General features: G+C 47.3%; 1 long non-coding RNA gene across 1 annotated transcript; it reads right to left on the bottom strand.

The window, feature by feature from the left end:
* Positions 1-509: 509 nt before the first annotated feature.
* LOC133070792 (uncharacterized) lies at positions 510-2,361 on the bottom strand. The gene is made up of 3 exons (XR_009696218.1): positions 2,249-2,361; positions 1,522-1,753; positions 510-595 (listed from the first exon to the last, which is right to left on the bottom strand). It is a non-coding gene; the product is annotated as an uncharacterized LOC133070792 (long non-coding RNA).
* Between the last annotated feature and the right edge of the window lie 13,942 nt (positions 2,362-16,303).

Here is a 16,303-nt window from a genome sequence, read left to right as displayed (position 1 = left end):
GAGGGGTTACAGAGGAGGTGTGCGTGAGCCAGGTGAGGGCACCTCCACGAGCAAGGAGACCAGATGCCTCCAGGCTCCAGCTCAAGTGCCGAGACCTCATGGGCAGGCAGGGTCAAAACTCAGAAGAAAGAGCAGGTGAGAAAGACCCACCCAAGGTGCAGGCAGGGAAAGAAGGCTGGGGAAGTGGGGCTGTGACCCAGAGCAGCTCTCGGAGAATGAAGGAAAGCCAGTTAAATGATGTCAGGAAAGGGACCTTCGCCAAAGGAAGGGGCAGGGAGGCCCAGGCCCTGCAAACTCAGATGAGGCGTCCCCTGTGCAGCACTGAGGAGGCTGGGGGCTGGACCGTGTTGGAGAAGTCTTCAGCAGGAGGTGAGGGACGGATTCAGGACACGCCAGATAGCTCCTTCCGGAAGCTTGCCTGTGAAACAAAAGGAAGTTGAAGGTCAGGTACAAAGGCTGGTGAAAAGCCAGGAGAGAAAGAAGAGACCAGGTGAAGGGCAAGTTGCGTACCTGGATGTGATGATCTTCGTCTTAGACCAGAGGATGTTAAAGCAACGCACCCCTGCTCGGTTCTGGACTGTTCGGCTCAGCAGTGCTGTGTGAAGCCAGAGAGATAAGTCTCATGGAAAGATGTGCTTCTCCTAAGTAATATGCCCTCCCTTTATTTTTTTTCTTCCTGGAGACCGAGTAAATTTTAAAATTCAAAATGTCCTTCTTTTTGCTTTGGCCCCCAGGAAGCTCAGAGCTAAATCTTCAGGCCAAATTTAAAAACTATATGGAAGATTGGAATGATTTTCTCCCCTAACCCTTTTTCCACTCCTCCGCCTGCATTTTCTGTGATCCCGGAATTCTACTTTTTATCTTTAAATTTCTGTCTAATGTTCCATTGTTTTCTTCTAGCAGGCTGCTTCAAACATCCTGAGGAATGTGGCAACGCGCCTAGGTGATTTGGTTTCCAGCAGCGCCCTGGTCTCCACAGTGCCCAGAGGCCCTGAATTTTCCCAGGTTGCTGCAAGGTGCCAAGGTGTCAGGATGGAGCTGTCTGTCCCTGCTTGCGTCCCTTGACCCCCAAAGCTCTCCGACAAGCTGAGCTGACATTCTTCAGTTACTGCTTCGACATTGCTGAGCAAAAAGGGGAAAAGCCAGTGCAATCCCTAAAGAATCTTGAATAAGTCAGATATAGGATTTTTGTCCCTCCACCTCTGGGAAGATTGTCAAATGAAACAATGTGGCTTTGAGCTTCTGACAGATGCTAATGAATTGTTGTTTACATTTTTGATTTACTGCCTAAACAAAGATAAGACATGCTCTTGAAAACACATTGAATGCACAATCCAAACACATCCATTAAATCTGTCACAATAAACATGACAGCTTTCTTCTAACCTAACAACTGGCATGCCTCATTTGCATATTAATGAGAAAACCAGGATCAGCCTGCACAAATTACTTATATCTCATGAAGGGGCCGCTCCTGATGACAGCGAAGCACTTGGGGGTGTAAATACACTGAGTTAATACCTTTGATGTTTTGATGCCTTTTCCGTCTCTTTGCTCGGGCGGCCCTGGAGTCCTGGGTTGGTTACCTCTACCAGCTCTGTGGGTCTGGGAGCCACGATGGGAGTGAGTGTGGGCTCAGGAATAGCTGGGTGGGCCTCTGATCCTGTCAACGCTCTGGGCACACTTACTGAGCATCTACTATGAGCCAGTCAGCATTTTCCAATTGAAATGCCAGCGTGAGCATCGACTGTACCTGAATGAACCAATAGAAATATATTAGAGGTATATTGAGTACCAGCTAGGTATGAGGAACTTTCACATCCATCATCACTTTAAACCTCACAGGAAGTCCTCAAACGATGTTGACAGAAGCCCAATGTACACACCCTCACGCCCTCCCCTCACCTGCGGCAGACATGACTACTCACTGCCAAAACTCCTTCCAGCAGAGCCTGGAATCAAACGCCCAGTCTTTTCCAACCCAAGACTCCAGGAGGCTGCCTCCATCCACAGGAGTCTACACAGGCAATGAAACCCAGTGGTATCAGCCTTTAGGATGGGTATGATCGTTGCCATCAGAAAAAGTGAGAAAATACTATCTCAGAAAGGCTAGGAGGCTGCCCGGGTGACCCAGTTGGCAGAAGTCAAGTTTCAAGCCTGGATCCTGCAGTTACCAGCCCGGCTCCCCTTCCCTGACCTCTGTGACTTCTCGTGTCTCCTCACACCCCCACACTTCACCTGGCTCTACCTGGCATGTGCGCTTGGGTAGGAATGCCATCAGCTGTAATTGAAGGTATCAGCAACAAGACAACTCAAATTTCAGTGGCCAGAGAAGATAATGCCTCCAGGAGGGACAGTCCAGGCACCCACAGGACAAGCCAGTGATTTCTTCATCGATGAAATGTGTGGGAAGGTCTGCCCCCCCACCCCCGACTCCACCCTGAGAACTTCTCAGATGAATTTGGCTTTGCGGTCTCTGAGTGACCTTGGGCTGTTGACTTCATTACTCTGAACCTTACCTGCAAAGGGGAAACAACAGCTCTCACTTCCTAACACTGTTGAGAACAGAAAAGAGCTTGCTCTAAAGAACTCGACACAGAGCCTGCCACACAGTAAGTGTTCAATAAATAGTGGCTTTAATAAGTGCCAAATCATCAACCATAATAGTTTTCCTAACTCATTGACTCCAACCAGCTCCATCCCAGATGCTTCTTCCTTGATATAAACGAGAATCAAAGCAGGTGCTCTCAGAGATGACGAGTCTGCTTCTCTTTCTTCCCCCCATCCTCCAGCATCTCCCAGGGGGGCCTGTCCCTGAGCCGCGACTTCCAATTAGGGATAGCACTGCCCACCCACCTTCTCCAGTTCCAAGATCAGCCCTTGTTTATCTCTTTAGAAGTCCCCATCCTTTTCCCCACTTGCGCTTTGCAGACCGCACAACTCAAGCTTTGGCCTCTAGGCATTGGAAGGCTCCTCAAGCTGCCAAGTTCCTGGCTCCTCAAGCACCCCAGAAGCCAGGGGCTCAGAATTGATGACAACAGCAAGAGTCCAGGTTATAAGGTAGAACAGGCCAAAGGCGTTCTGTAGGAAAGGAATTTCCTGGGAATGCTGCTGCTGGACATTTATTCCAGATTATTCTGTCCACATGAATCCTCAAGAGAAAAGAATTTTATACCAACTGAATTAAGATGCAGATTGGGGCTTCCCTGGTGGCTCAGTGGTAAAGAATGCGCCTGCCCATGCAGGAGACACAGGTTCAAATTCTTGATCCGGGAAGATCCCACATGCCACGGAGCAACTTGCCCTGGGCTCCATAGCTACTGAGGCTGTGCTCTGGAGCCCGGAAGTCACAACTACTGAGCCCATGTGCCAAAACTGCTGGGCCCTGAGCACCCGGAGCCTATGCTCCACAGTAAGAGAATCTATGGCAGTGAGAAGCCCACGCACCACACAAAGAGTAGCCCCTGGTCACCACAACCAGAGAAAAGCCCATGGAGTAACAAAGATGCAGCACAGCCAAAAATAAATAAATAAAATTACTTTAAAAAAAAAAAAGATGCAGATGGAAACAATTTTTGTGCTTTTTGTCTTTCCCTTTAAATCTTCTTTAATTACCATCTCTTGAGATCTGTGTGCCAGACTCTATATGGGGTGTCACATGTTATAGGAAGCTCCTTCAATGGGCCCCAGTGCCCTCACTACTGTTTCTCACACCCTTGGATAATACCCTCCCTCTGAGTGTGGGCTGGTCTGGAAAGTTTGCTTCTAACAGATAGAACGTGGCAGGGATGATGAAATGTCACTTCCAAGATTAGGTTATAAAGTGACCGTGGCTCCCTCCTTGGGCTCTCTGGCTCCCACTGCTGACTCTGAGGGAAGCCGGGTCCCGTGTTACCAGGCAGCCCCACGGAGAGGTCGACATGGTGGGGAACTGGAGGGGGCCTCCAGCCAACAACCAGCAAAAGCCTGGGACCTCACTCCCTCAGCTCCTGCCGAGAGCTACGTGAGTAGCTGATGCCGAAGTTGAGCCTTGGATCCCCACCCACCCTCAGTCAAGCCTTCAGATGAAACCACAGCCCTTGGCAACTGTTTAACTGACGTCTTGTTGGAGACCTTGAGGCAGAGGCGCCTGGATCCCTGACTCATGGAAATTATGAGATAATGAATGGTTGTTGCTCTCAGTTGCTAAATGTGGGGACAGTTTATTATGCAATAATAAATCATGAATACACAGTGAGTAGAAACATTTGAAGTTGCTATTTATCAAATTTTAAAAATAGCTAAATATCATCAACTTCCTGTGGGTCAAACTGAACACTTTATCCTGTTCGTTACATATTATATCCCACACAGCACACCTCCTCTGTGCCAAGAATCATGCTGGGCACCAGGGAACAAATGAATGGGGTAGAGTCATTGCTCCTAGGAAACCCGAGGAGCTCCACAACAGGCTTCAAACCAGAATGGCCCAGAGCAGAGTCGATTCGGGGATCCTTGCCATGCCCCCACCCACCGAAGGGCAGACATGAAACACACAGACATCTGATGGTAATTATCTCAAAAAGATCAGACCTGTGACATTTCTGCAAGGAGACTGATTCTGCCGTGATGCCTTCCATCTATTAGTCACTCTCTCACAATTATTTTGCCTTTCCTAATCAGCAAGCAGGCTTTTGAAGCTCTTTCTTGAACACATTTATCATCTCCAAATCTATGTGAAGAGAATCAATTTTATTTACCCTTGCTGAGCCTACCAGGATCTCATTTGTAATTAGAGAAGTGCGTGTGCAGGAGCGGATTTGTTGTTGCTAAATTAGGTCAAACGTTCTCATCCTTGGAGTGTCTGGCATGTTTGTAACATGCCCCGGATCGCTGACTGTGGGCAGTCTCAGGCTGTTCATCTCCTTCCTTCCATAAATCAATATCCAACATTATTTTTCCTATCCATGTCAATTAGGAAGAGTCTCCACTGCCCCCGGCCTGTCTGAGGGATCTACGGATGGAGAGACCATTGTTCCCAACCCACTAGGATGATGTCTAAGATGGATCTTGCCAACCCGAGAAGAAGATTCACCTGCAAGAAGGAAGCCAGGACCCTGTGGCCCAGGGCAGCGGGGTGACACCACGCTGGGGAAGCGGTGTGGGAACGCAAGCCCAGATGTGTCCACCGGTCTCTTCCTCAGGGGCCCAGAAGTCTCTTCTCCTCACAGCTGGGTCTCCTGGGGAGCAGAGAGGAGTGTCATTGCCTTGAATGCTTGTTGGCACAGGAATTCTGCTTTGCCTTGGATGGCCCTGTTCTTCTGGGGTCAAACTCATGGGCTTTGAAGAGCTACTACATCTCAAGGTTGGGGCTGACCCACGATGAGACCCCATCTGTGTTCCTTTTTTTTTTTTCTTTTAGTTTCCCAACCAGGGATCAAATCCATCCCCTTGCAGTAGAAGCACAGAGCCCTAACCACTAGACAACCAGAGAAGTCCCCCAATCTATGTCCTAATTGCCCTCTTTCTAACCTTTCTAGCTTCCCCTTTCAGAGTGGACATCTGTGCTCAGTAACCACATCTCCTTATGGGGCCGTTATTTGGGGGAGTATTCCAGGAAGGAACAAAAATGGGAAACAGGTCCTCAGGCATCACAGAGGAGGGGTGACCCAGTAGCAGGCCCCCAACCCCTTTTTCACAATAAAGTCATACCTGACATCTTACCCCATGGAGAAGCCTCATAAAAATTAAGATATTCTAGATATTCTTAGGAAAATGAAATATTGAAGAATGGCTCCCTGAGCTGATAATGGGAGTACATTTGAAAAATAGACCAGAGTGCCATGTTTAAAAGCCTAAAGTCATAAAAGGTATTATGAATGGATGGATGGGGAACCTCTGCAAGCAGACTTCATTGATGTCACCGTAAACGATGAATGCTGTCACTCTTTCTTATATATAACAAGAAGATATGCTGCTGCATCCAGATCTCATTGTAGAAACTGTCAGGCTCACTGAAATGGCATTGCAGAAACTATTTATGACAATACGAGGGAAAATACAAGGTTAAGAGATCTTTATCTGCTGTCTATGGAAATGTGCTTCCACAAGGCAGGTACGTGAAATAACCTTCCAGATAACCCATGACATTGGGGGAGGAGGAAAGTGAGATGAACCATCAGAGACAGAGCAGCATCCCAATTACGTGTCTGCTCCCTGCCCCCATGCCTTAACCTGCTGAACACATGAGTGTTTTTCACGCTTCTTACGCATTACCCACTCGAATCTTACAGCATTCAGCGCGACAGATTCACATGATCTAACAACAAAAAATATTCGTCTCCACCCTCACTGCCCTCCAGTGCTTTCAGAAGGCAGAGAGGTTGCCAGGAACATCAACCCAGTTGGAGACCGCATTTCTCAGCCCCCTTGCTTCAGGCATGACCATCCGGATGGTTTACGTCAAGGAAATACGAATGGAAATGTGGTCCCTTCCAGGCCTCACTTTCTTTAGAAGCAGCTGAGCTTCTTCCACAACTTCTCTCTCCTTTCGATGCCTGGAGACAGAAGAGTCACAGGCCCTCTGGGAATGGTGGAATTACAACACCTAAGAAGCCTGAGGGACCTGGGAGGAACTGCGCTTCACATAAACGAGAAGTGAAGTTCTATCTCACTGCTAAGTCAATGGAAATTTACTGGTTGGTTTGTTACAGCAGCTAGTGAGGTCCTCAGTGATGCAATTTACTACCTTTCTGAAGATCTAATTCATTCAGTTATCTATCATTCATTTAATGAACAGGAAATAGGGTCCAGCACCCTCCTATAGGCCTATAGGCCTGCTTTGGCATTGACCAGTTTTGTGACTTGAGTTAACTTGGGAAAATTGCTTACTTTATCTCCACTTCTTTGTCCTTTATTGTAAACTGAAGATTTTAAAAACTCTGACCCCAAGTGAGGGAAACCATCTGAGTTTTGCTGTTCTGGAGGAAAGAATTCGGAGGAGTGTGCATTCGTGGCTGTAGTTTAAAAGGCATAATGCATGAAACAGGGTCGGGGAATATTGGTCTGTGTTCTGAGGGTGGTGAAGCTGCTCAGTCGTGTCCGACTCTTTGCAACCCCATGGACTGTAGCCTACCAGGTTCCACCTTCCATGGGATTTTCCAGGCAAGAGTACTGGAATTGCCAGTATTGCAAGAATACTGGGTTGCCATTTCCTAAGGCATCTAGGAGGAAAACCTAGGAAAAAAGAAGTAGGTGAGATTTTCCAGACATTATATCCACTTTCTCTTGAAACCTCCTGCTACCTTTTTAACCGTTAGTGCTAACTTATTATCCCTTTCTTAAATTTTTACTTAATTATTCTTGTTGCACTGGGTCTTCGTTGCTGCGTGCAGACTGTTGATAGTTGTGATGCACAGGGGTTACTTTGTTGCAGTACACGTGCTCCTCATTGCGGTGGCTTCTCCTCGTGTGGACCACGGGCTCTAGGGCGCATGGGCTTCAGCGGTTTTGACACATGGGCTCAGTAGTTGTGGCTCGAAGGCGCTGGAGCGCAGGCTCAGCAGTCGTGGCCCGCGAGCTTAGCTGCTCCGTGGCATGTGGGATCTTCCCAGACCAGGGATCAAACCCGTGTCCCCTGCATTGGCAGGCGGGTTTCTTATCCACCGCACCACCAGGGAAGCCCAATAATCCCTTTCTTTAATTTATGTGGTTTTTATTTTTCTATCAGCTCTTCCTAAAAATCACACATCAGTGACACATTCATACCATTTCAACCTGTTTTATTTATTTTTTTATTGAAGTATAGTTGATTTACAATGTCATGTTAATTTTTGCTGTGCAACAAAGTAATTCAATTATACGTATACATACATTCTTTTTCATTTTTTTTCCATTATGGCTTGTCACTGCATATTGGATATAGTTTCCTATGCTATACAGTAGGACCTTGTTGTTTATCCATTCTATATGTAGTAGTCTCCATCTGCTAACCCCAAAATCCCACTCCATATCCCCACCCCCTCTCTCTTGGCAACCACACATCTATTCTCTTTGTCTATGAATCTGCTTCATAGATAAGCTCAAGGGTGTCATAGTTTAGATTCCACATAGAAGTGATATCATAGAGTATGTGTCTTTCTCCTTCTGGCTTCCTTCACTTAGTACGCTACAAATGACAAGATTTTATTCTTTTTTATCACTTGTTTTATTATTTTAACTCTTTTGTCTATTAGTCCTCTGGTTGTAACTCCTTTGCTGGATATATCAATAGTTCTTAATCCTTCTTTGTTCTTCAGTTCATTTTATTTCCCATTTCCCATTTTCTCATCTAGTTATATTGGTCTCAGTCTCTGCTTTGTATTTTGTATTTTCCTTTTGTATTGTTTAATGTATTAACCTGTACATCTGTGGCTGATTCATGTTGATGTATGGCAAAAATCACCACAATATAGTAAAGTAATTAGCTTCCAATTAAAATTTAATTTTTAAAAAACATTTTAAAATTTTTTTAAAAAATTTTAATCCTGATCCTTATTCACAATAACCACAAAGTGGAAGCCCTCAAGGGTCCATCAGCAGATGATAGGTAAAGAAGATGCAGTGCATTCTTACAATAGAATATTATGCAGCCATAAAAAAGAATGAAATTCGGATGCATGCTACACCACGGATGAGCCCTGAGGACATTACGCTCAGTGAAATAAGCCGAATACAAAAGGACTAATATTGTGTGATTCCACTTATATGATGTGTATAGAGTCCCCAGATTCCTAGAGACAGAAAGTAGAACAGTGGTTGCCAGGGGGTGGGGAAGGGGAAACAGGGGGTATTATTAATATTTAGTAGGTACAGAGTTCTTTATTTAAGACAGCGAAAAGAGTTCTGAGATGGATGGTAGTGAATTGTCTAAAGGGTTGAAAGTAAATTTTATGTTTTATACATTCTACACTGGTTTTTTTTTTTTAATCCTGATGTTATGGGGTTCATGTGAATATTAAATCAAATAATGCATGTAGAGTGCTTAGCACAGAGTGTAGCAGCAAAATTAAAGCTCTTGATAAGTGGCAATTATTATATACAAGAAGTGCCTACTATGTGCCTGGCACCATGCTGAGTTCTGGGGATACAGTGGTGAACCAGAGCTTCTCTGTATTCACCATGCCAGAGTGGGGAGGGCGGAGGGCCCAGCCAGTGCATCAACCACAGCCTGTGATCCCCTGGGAGGGAGGCAGCAGGGAGGGCCGGAAGCTTCTAACTCAGCCTTGGGTCTGGGACTCTCCTGCTGAAACCTCAGTGTGCGGTCACCTGCACAGGTCCTGAGGCAGACGGGCCAGGCGTCCTTCTCGGGTGTGTGTCCCAGCCCCAGCCCAGCACCGTGGAGACAGCAGTCGCCCTAAAGGGTTTCTCTCTCCATTTCCTTCTCTGCCGGCCTCACAGAGTTCTCCGGCTTGTGACATTCCCTAAAAGCAAGATTTAAATCTTCAAGGTAGAGCTCTGGAGGAAAAAGCGAGATAAACACATCAATATACAAAGACAAGTGGCATCCACTGCAAACCCACCCCCCCCCCCCCCCCCCCCGATTCGGGGCTGAGAATCTCCTGGGAGGAGAGAGGCATGAAAGGCCCATCACTGCATCCACCCTGCTCTCGAGGTCTCACAGAGCAGGAGGAACAATGAAATGCTATGGGAAAATACGTCAAGGGGGAACAGCATGCCAAGAGGGGACTGAGCCCAGCCTGGGGGGGGCACTGGGGTGGGGGCCAAGGAAGCCAGGGTTCCTGACACATGAGCCGGGTTACCTAGAGCCACCAGCATCCTCACCTCCAGCAAAGCACCCCAGCCAAACCTGGGGACTCACCAGCCCCGCCCCCAGCCACGTGGAGCTGACCGCTTCCCCGGATGTGGGGCCCAGGCCTGGGCAGTCAGGTAGGGAGTCTGGCTTCCAGGAGCCTTGCCAGGCCTGTGAGGATACGGAGGGTCTCCTTCCACAGGGGGCACTGTCCTCACAGGAATGCAAGCCCAGAGCTGCAGGCAGCTGTCTGTCCCCACCCGTCCAGCCCTGCCTGAAAGAAGCAAGATCCCTCCCCCCCTGCTTTGGGTTACCTGAGCCAGCCAACCCACCCTTTTGCCAAAGACTGTTTAGAGTTTCTATGCAAGCTAAGCTACTTCAGCCATAGCCACCAGGTTCCTCTGTCCATGGGATTCTCTAGGCAGGAATACTGAGGTGGGTTCCCATGCCCTCCTTCAGGGGGTCTTCTCAACCCAGGGATTGAACCCGCATCTCTTGTGTCTCTTGCATTGGCAGGAGGGTTCTTTACCACTGACCTTCAGGACTGATGCTGAAGCTGAAGCTCCAATGCTTTGGCCACCTGATGCAGAGAGCTGACTCATTAGAGAAGACTGTGTTACTGGGAAAGATTGAAGACGGAAGGAGAAGGGGAAGACAGAGAATGAGAAGGTTGGATGGCATCACTGACTCAATGGACGTGAGTCTGAGTAAATTCCAGGAGTTGGTGATGGACAGGGAGGCCTGGCGTGCTGCAGTCCATGGGGTCATAAAGAGTCGGACACAACTGAGCGACTGGACACAACAACGCCACCTGGAAAGCCCCATAACGTGTCAATCAATATCTGTGTCTCTTCCCTCGCGATCCTGTTTCTTCACCCCTGGGAACTAGCCTGGGGCCATGGAGGTAGAAAGCATCGCAACGGTTGTTTACCACTCACTCACATCTGTAAGGTCACCAGCCTTCCTGGTTTTTCTAGTACTGAGGGGTTTTGGTGCTCAAACCAAGACAGACACAGGCAAACTAGATTTACTCGTTTCTCTCCCTCTCCCCCCATTCCCAGAATTTCTGAATCAGCAGCAGTGGGAACAGGAGTGGCTGAGAGGAAGCCAGAGTCGGGCCCTCCGTCCCTCGTCCCGGCCAGTGAAGACACTGAATCCGTGGCCAGGTCAGAGCCCGCTCCATCCCAGTGACCCACAACTGGCAATGTCCAGGACCCTGCAAACCAGAGCCTCGGGGGGCTGTGCAGGGTGTGGTGGACCAAGGCAGGTCCCCGAAAGGGCGGCAAACCAGCACCATCCCCACCCACGGGTGGGGGCTCCAGAAAGAGCCCCTCACTGCAGTCTCCAGACCTGCCACTGGTGTTTGCGAAAGCAGTGAGTGATTCTTCCCTGGTGATACGCTATTTGCAATTTGATATTGAAAGAGAAAAGGTTTTGGGCAAGAAGATTCTAGAAAACAAGGCTCTTTCCGCCTTCATGGTCCACCAGCCGCCACAAAGTCCTGTTGATGGTGACCAAGGGTTCATTTCACACCTTCCTCTGGATTCTTTGAGCTCCCAGGTGGCGCTAGAGGTAAAAAACCTGCCTACCAAAGCAGGAGACACATGGATTTGATCCCTGGGTTGGGAAGATGCCCTGGAGGAGGAAATGGCAACCCAATCCAGTGTTCTTGCCTGGAGAATCCTGCGGACAGAGGAGTCTGGCAGGTTACAGTCCTTGGAGTTGCAAAGAGTCAGACACTTAGAGTCTTCCCCCAACCGCAGCCCCCAGAAACAACAGGCCAGGCCTCCATCAGAGGACCAGACGCAGCCTCCCAGGACCAGAGGATGATTTGTTGAGGGGACAAGGAGGAAGGGGCAGATGGTGTTTGGAGCAGGCCGACAGGAAATGAGCGTAGATTTCCTGCTGGAAACCTTTGCCGCCAACTAGAGCTGAATTCCCCCCTCTCTCAACGATCTCTTTCCCTAGCTTTCTCTTTCTGTCAATATGCTATTATCTCCCGTGACTCCTGCCCTCCTGAGAAAAATGAGGCAGGAAATAGACAATATAATGGGAAATACGGCAAATGCACATTTCCTGTCAACAGCATGCCTTACTAATAGGTCGTCAGATGAGTGTTTTATTAGAACAACGACTATGACAGCTACAATATTTCCAGAAACAAACTAGGGTGGATCTGAGAGAGGGGAATGTGGAAGGGGCCTTGCCAAGAATCAGCATGGGTCTGGGGCTTGGCTGTGTATCTGGGAGTCAGAGACCTCCCCGTTCTAATCTTAGATCTGGCTCCGATCGCTGTGTGGCCGTGACTGTGGACAAGGATGCTCTGTCTCCCTCCTGTTCTGTTTCTCTGGCCTGAGGTTGGTGACGGCCCCCGAGTCTCCTTCCCCTGTGAGGCCTGAGGATGGGGGAGCCTTGGGTGGATGCCCCTCTAGATGCAAGGCTTCCAGAGGCGCTGGGACAGGTAGTCTCCGCAGCCTGGCTGTTCTTCCTGGCTCTGCCTCCTAATCTCAGGGTGACTGAGCTCTGCCTTCCCCAGACAGGTCCCCTGCCACACTCCTGCCGAGCCAGGGCTCCAAGCCCGGGCCCATCTCAGCCCTCCTGTAGCCCACGCAGATGGATCCTGTCCAGGAAGGCAGATGTCTTCAGAGGCAGGTTGGAAGTGGGTGGAAAGGGCAAAGACCTCTGGTGTGTGCCCCTTTCTCCAACCTCGGAGCAGGCTGTATGCCTCAGAAAGCAGCTGGCAATCATCCCTGTTTTACCAAGCTCATAACTTGGGTCCTTGACCTGGTCCACACGATGCCATGGGAGTGCTTCCAGCATCCAAAATATAACTTGTGTGGTTTGTGACGAGTGGCCTCACCCCTGAGAGACCATTCCTGTCCCTGTGTCCCATTCCACGAGGCCAGAAGGCAGTTAACCTTCATGTGCCACTTCCTCCCAGAGCCCAGGCAGCACCTGGCAGCAAGTAAGTGCTCAGCAAACATTTATGGAAAGAATGAATATATGCAGGTATGAATGGTCTGCCTGAGCGACTTCGCTGGTGTGGTTAAAGAGAGGAACAGAGACCCTCCTATCACCTGACTCACAGACGGAGCAGAAATCTCACAAGTGCCCCCAGCTTGACACTCAGAAGCCAATTTCCTTCCACCGTCCCAAAAAGCAGAGTTAGTTAGGCTTAGTTCAGTTGCTCAGTCGTGTTTGACTCTCTATGACTGCAGCACGCCAGGCCTCCCTGTCCATCACCAACTCCCAAAGCTTGGTCAAACTCATATCTATTGAGTCGGGAATGCCATCCAACCATCTGGTCCTCCATCGTCCCTTTCTCCTGCCTTCAATCTTTCCCAGCATCAGAGTCTTTTCCAATGAATCAGTTCTTCGCAACAGGTAGCCAAAGTATTGGAGTTTCATCTTCAGCATCAGTCCTTCCAATGAATATTCAGGACTGATGTTCTTTAGGATTGACTGGATGGATCTCCTTGCAGTCTAAGGGACTCTCGAGAGCCTTCTCCAACACCACAGTTCAAAAGCATCAATTCTTCGGCATTTAGCTTTCTTTATAGTCCAACTCTCACATCCATACATGACTACTGGAAAAACCATAGTTTTGACTAAATGGACCTTTAATCGGCAAAGTAATGTCTCTGCTTTTCAATATGTCTAGGTTGGTCATAGCTTTTCTTCCAAGGAGCAAGCGTCTTTTAATTTCGTGACAGCAGTCACCATCTGCAGTTATTTTGGAGCCCAAAAAAATAAACTCTCTCACTGATTCCATTATTTCCCCATCTATTTCCCATGAAATGATGGGACTGGATGCCATGATCTTAGTTTTCTGAATGCTGAGTTTGACGCCAACTTTTTCACTCTCCTCTTTAACTTTCATCAAGAGGCTCTTTAGTTCCTCTTTGCTTTCTGCCATAAGGGTGGTATCATCTGCATATCTGAGGTTATTGATATTTCTCCCAGCAAACTTGATTCCAGCTTGTGCTTCATCCAGCCCAGCATTTCACATTATATACTCTGCATATAAGTTAAATAAGCATAGTGACAATATACAACCTTGACGTAGTCCTTTTCCTATTTGGAACCAGTCTGTTGTTCCATGTCTGGTTCTAACTGTTGCTTCTTGGCCTGCATACAGATTTCTCAGGGGGCAGGTCAGGGGGTCTGGTATTCCCATCTTTTGAAGAATTTTCCAGTTTGTCGTGATCCACACAGTCAAAGGCTTTTGTGTAGTCAATAAAGCAGAAGTAAATGTTTTTCCAGAACTCTCTTGCTTTTTTGATGATCCAGTGGATGTTGGCAATTTGATTTCTGGTTCCTCTGCCTTTTCTAAATCCAGCTTGAACATCAAGAAATTCTTGGTTCACATACTATTGAAGCCTGGTTTGGAGAATTTTGAGCATTACTTTACCAGCGTGTGAGATGAGTGCAATTGTGCAATAGTTTGAACATTCTTTGGCATTGCCTTTCTTAGGGATTGGAAAGAAAACTGACCTTTTGCAGTCCTGTGGGCACTGCTGAGTTTTCCAAATTTCCTGGCCTATTTCCTGCACTATTGAGTGCAGCACTTTCACAGCATCATCTTTTAGGATATGAAGTAGCTCAACTGGAATTCTGTCACCTCCACTAGCTTTGTTCATAGTGATGTTTCCTAAGGCCCACTTGACTTTGCATTCCAGGATGTCTGGCTCTAGGTGAGTGATCACACCATTGTGATTATCTGGTTCATGAAGATTTCTTTTGTATAGTTCTTTTGTATATTCTTGCCATCTCTTCTTAATATCTTCTGCTTCTGTTAGGTTCATACAGTTTCCGTCCTTTATTGTGCCCATGTTTGCATGAAACGTTCCCTTGGTATCACTAATTTTCTTGAAGAGCTCTCTAGTCTTTCCCATTCTATTATTTTCCTCTCTTTGCACTGATCACTGAGGAAGGCTTTCTCATCTCTCCTTGCTATGCTTTGGAACTCTGCATGCAAATGGGTGTATCTTTCCTTTTCTCCTTTGCTTTCAGTTTCTCTTCTTTTCTCAGCTATTTGTAAGGCCTCCTCAGACAACCATTTTGCCTTTTTGCTTTTCTTTTTCTTGGGGATGGTCTCAATCATTGCCTCCTGTACAGTGTCACGAACCTCCATCCATAGTTCTTCAGGCACTCTGTCTATCAGATCTAATCCCTTGAATCTATTTGTCACTTCCACTGTATAACTGTAAGGGATTTGATTTAGGTCATACCTGAATGGTCTAGTGGTTTTCCCCACTTTCTTCAATTTAAGTCTGAATTTGGCAATAAGGAGTTCATGATCTGAGCCACAGTCAGCTTGTTTTTGCTGACTGTATAGAGCTTCTCCTTCTTTGGCTGCAACGATATAATCAATCTTATTTCGATATTGACCATTTGGTGTTGTCTATGTGTAGAGTCTTCTCTTGTGTTGTTGGAAGAGGGTGTTTGCTAAGACCATTGCATTCTCTTGGCAAAACTCTATTAGCCTTTGCCCCCATTTTGTACTCCAAGGCCAAACTAGCCTGTTACTCCAGGTGTTTCTTGACTTCCTACTTTTGCATTCCAGTCCCCTGTAATGAAAAGGACATCTTTTTTGGATGTTAGTTCTAGAAGATTTTGTAGGTCTTCATAGAACCATTCAACTTCAGCTTCTTCAGCATTAGTGGTTGGGGCATAGACTTAGATGACTGTGATATTGAATGGTTTGCCTTGGAAACAAACAGAGATCATCCTGCTGTTTTTGAGACTACACCAAAGCACTACACTTCAGACTCTTTTGTTAACTAAGAGGGCTTCTCCATTTCTTCTAAGGGATTCTTGCCCACAGTAGTAGATATCATGGTCATCTGAATTAAATTCGCCCATTCCAGTCCATTTTAGTTCACTGATTCCTAAGACGTCGATTTTCACTCTTGCCATCTCCTGTTTAACCACTTTCAATTTGCCTCAGTTCATGGGCCTAAGGTTCCAGGTTCCTACGCGATATTGTTCTTTACAGCATCGGGCTTAACTTCCATCACCAGTCACATCCACAACTGGGTGTTGTTTTTGCTTTGGCTCCGTCTCTTCATTCTTTCTGGAGTTATTTCTCCACTCTTCTCCAATAGCATATTGGGCATCTACCGACCGGGGGAGTTCATCTTTCAGAGTCATATCTTTTTGCCTTTTCATACTGTTCTTGGGGGGCTTGCTTATCCCACTGTGGGGAGGACCACGAATCCAGAAATCAATGACCTCTGTGTTTTCTTGGTCTCTGTGAATTCCTGAGCTGGAAGGTCTACTGCCAGGGAGCGGTGGTCTTGCTGGGAGGGGAGGGGTTCATTTTCTTCAGAATTTCAGAAAATGTGCAAAAGAAAGACACACACTTCGTTGCTCCTGGGGCCCAGAACAGCAACTAGAAGTGATGACTCTCGTGAACAGAGCCCCACGAGGAGAGCAGAGGGCAGGAAACTTTTCAAGTCCATGGGGATCCTTGTTTTCTTTGTAGCAAATTTATTTAAAATGTTTAACCATAAATTGAGGGTTGCCTGTGTA

The sequence above is a fragment of the Dama dama genome, chromosome 15, assembly GCF_033118175.1.
Source record: "Dama dama isolate Ldn47 chromosome 15, ASM3311817v1, whole genome shotgun sequence".
Lineage (NCBI taxonomy): Eukaryota > Metazoa > Chordata > Mammalia > Artiodactyla > Cervidae > Dama > Dama dama.
The sequence above is the reverse complement of the archived record's forward strand: the minus strand, read 5'-3'. Positions and strand labels throughout refer to the sequence as shown.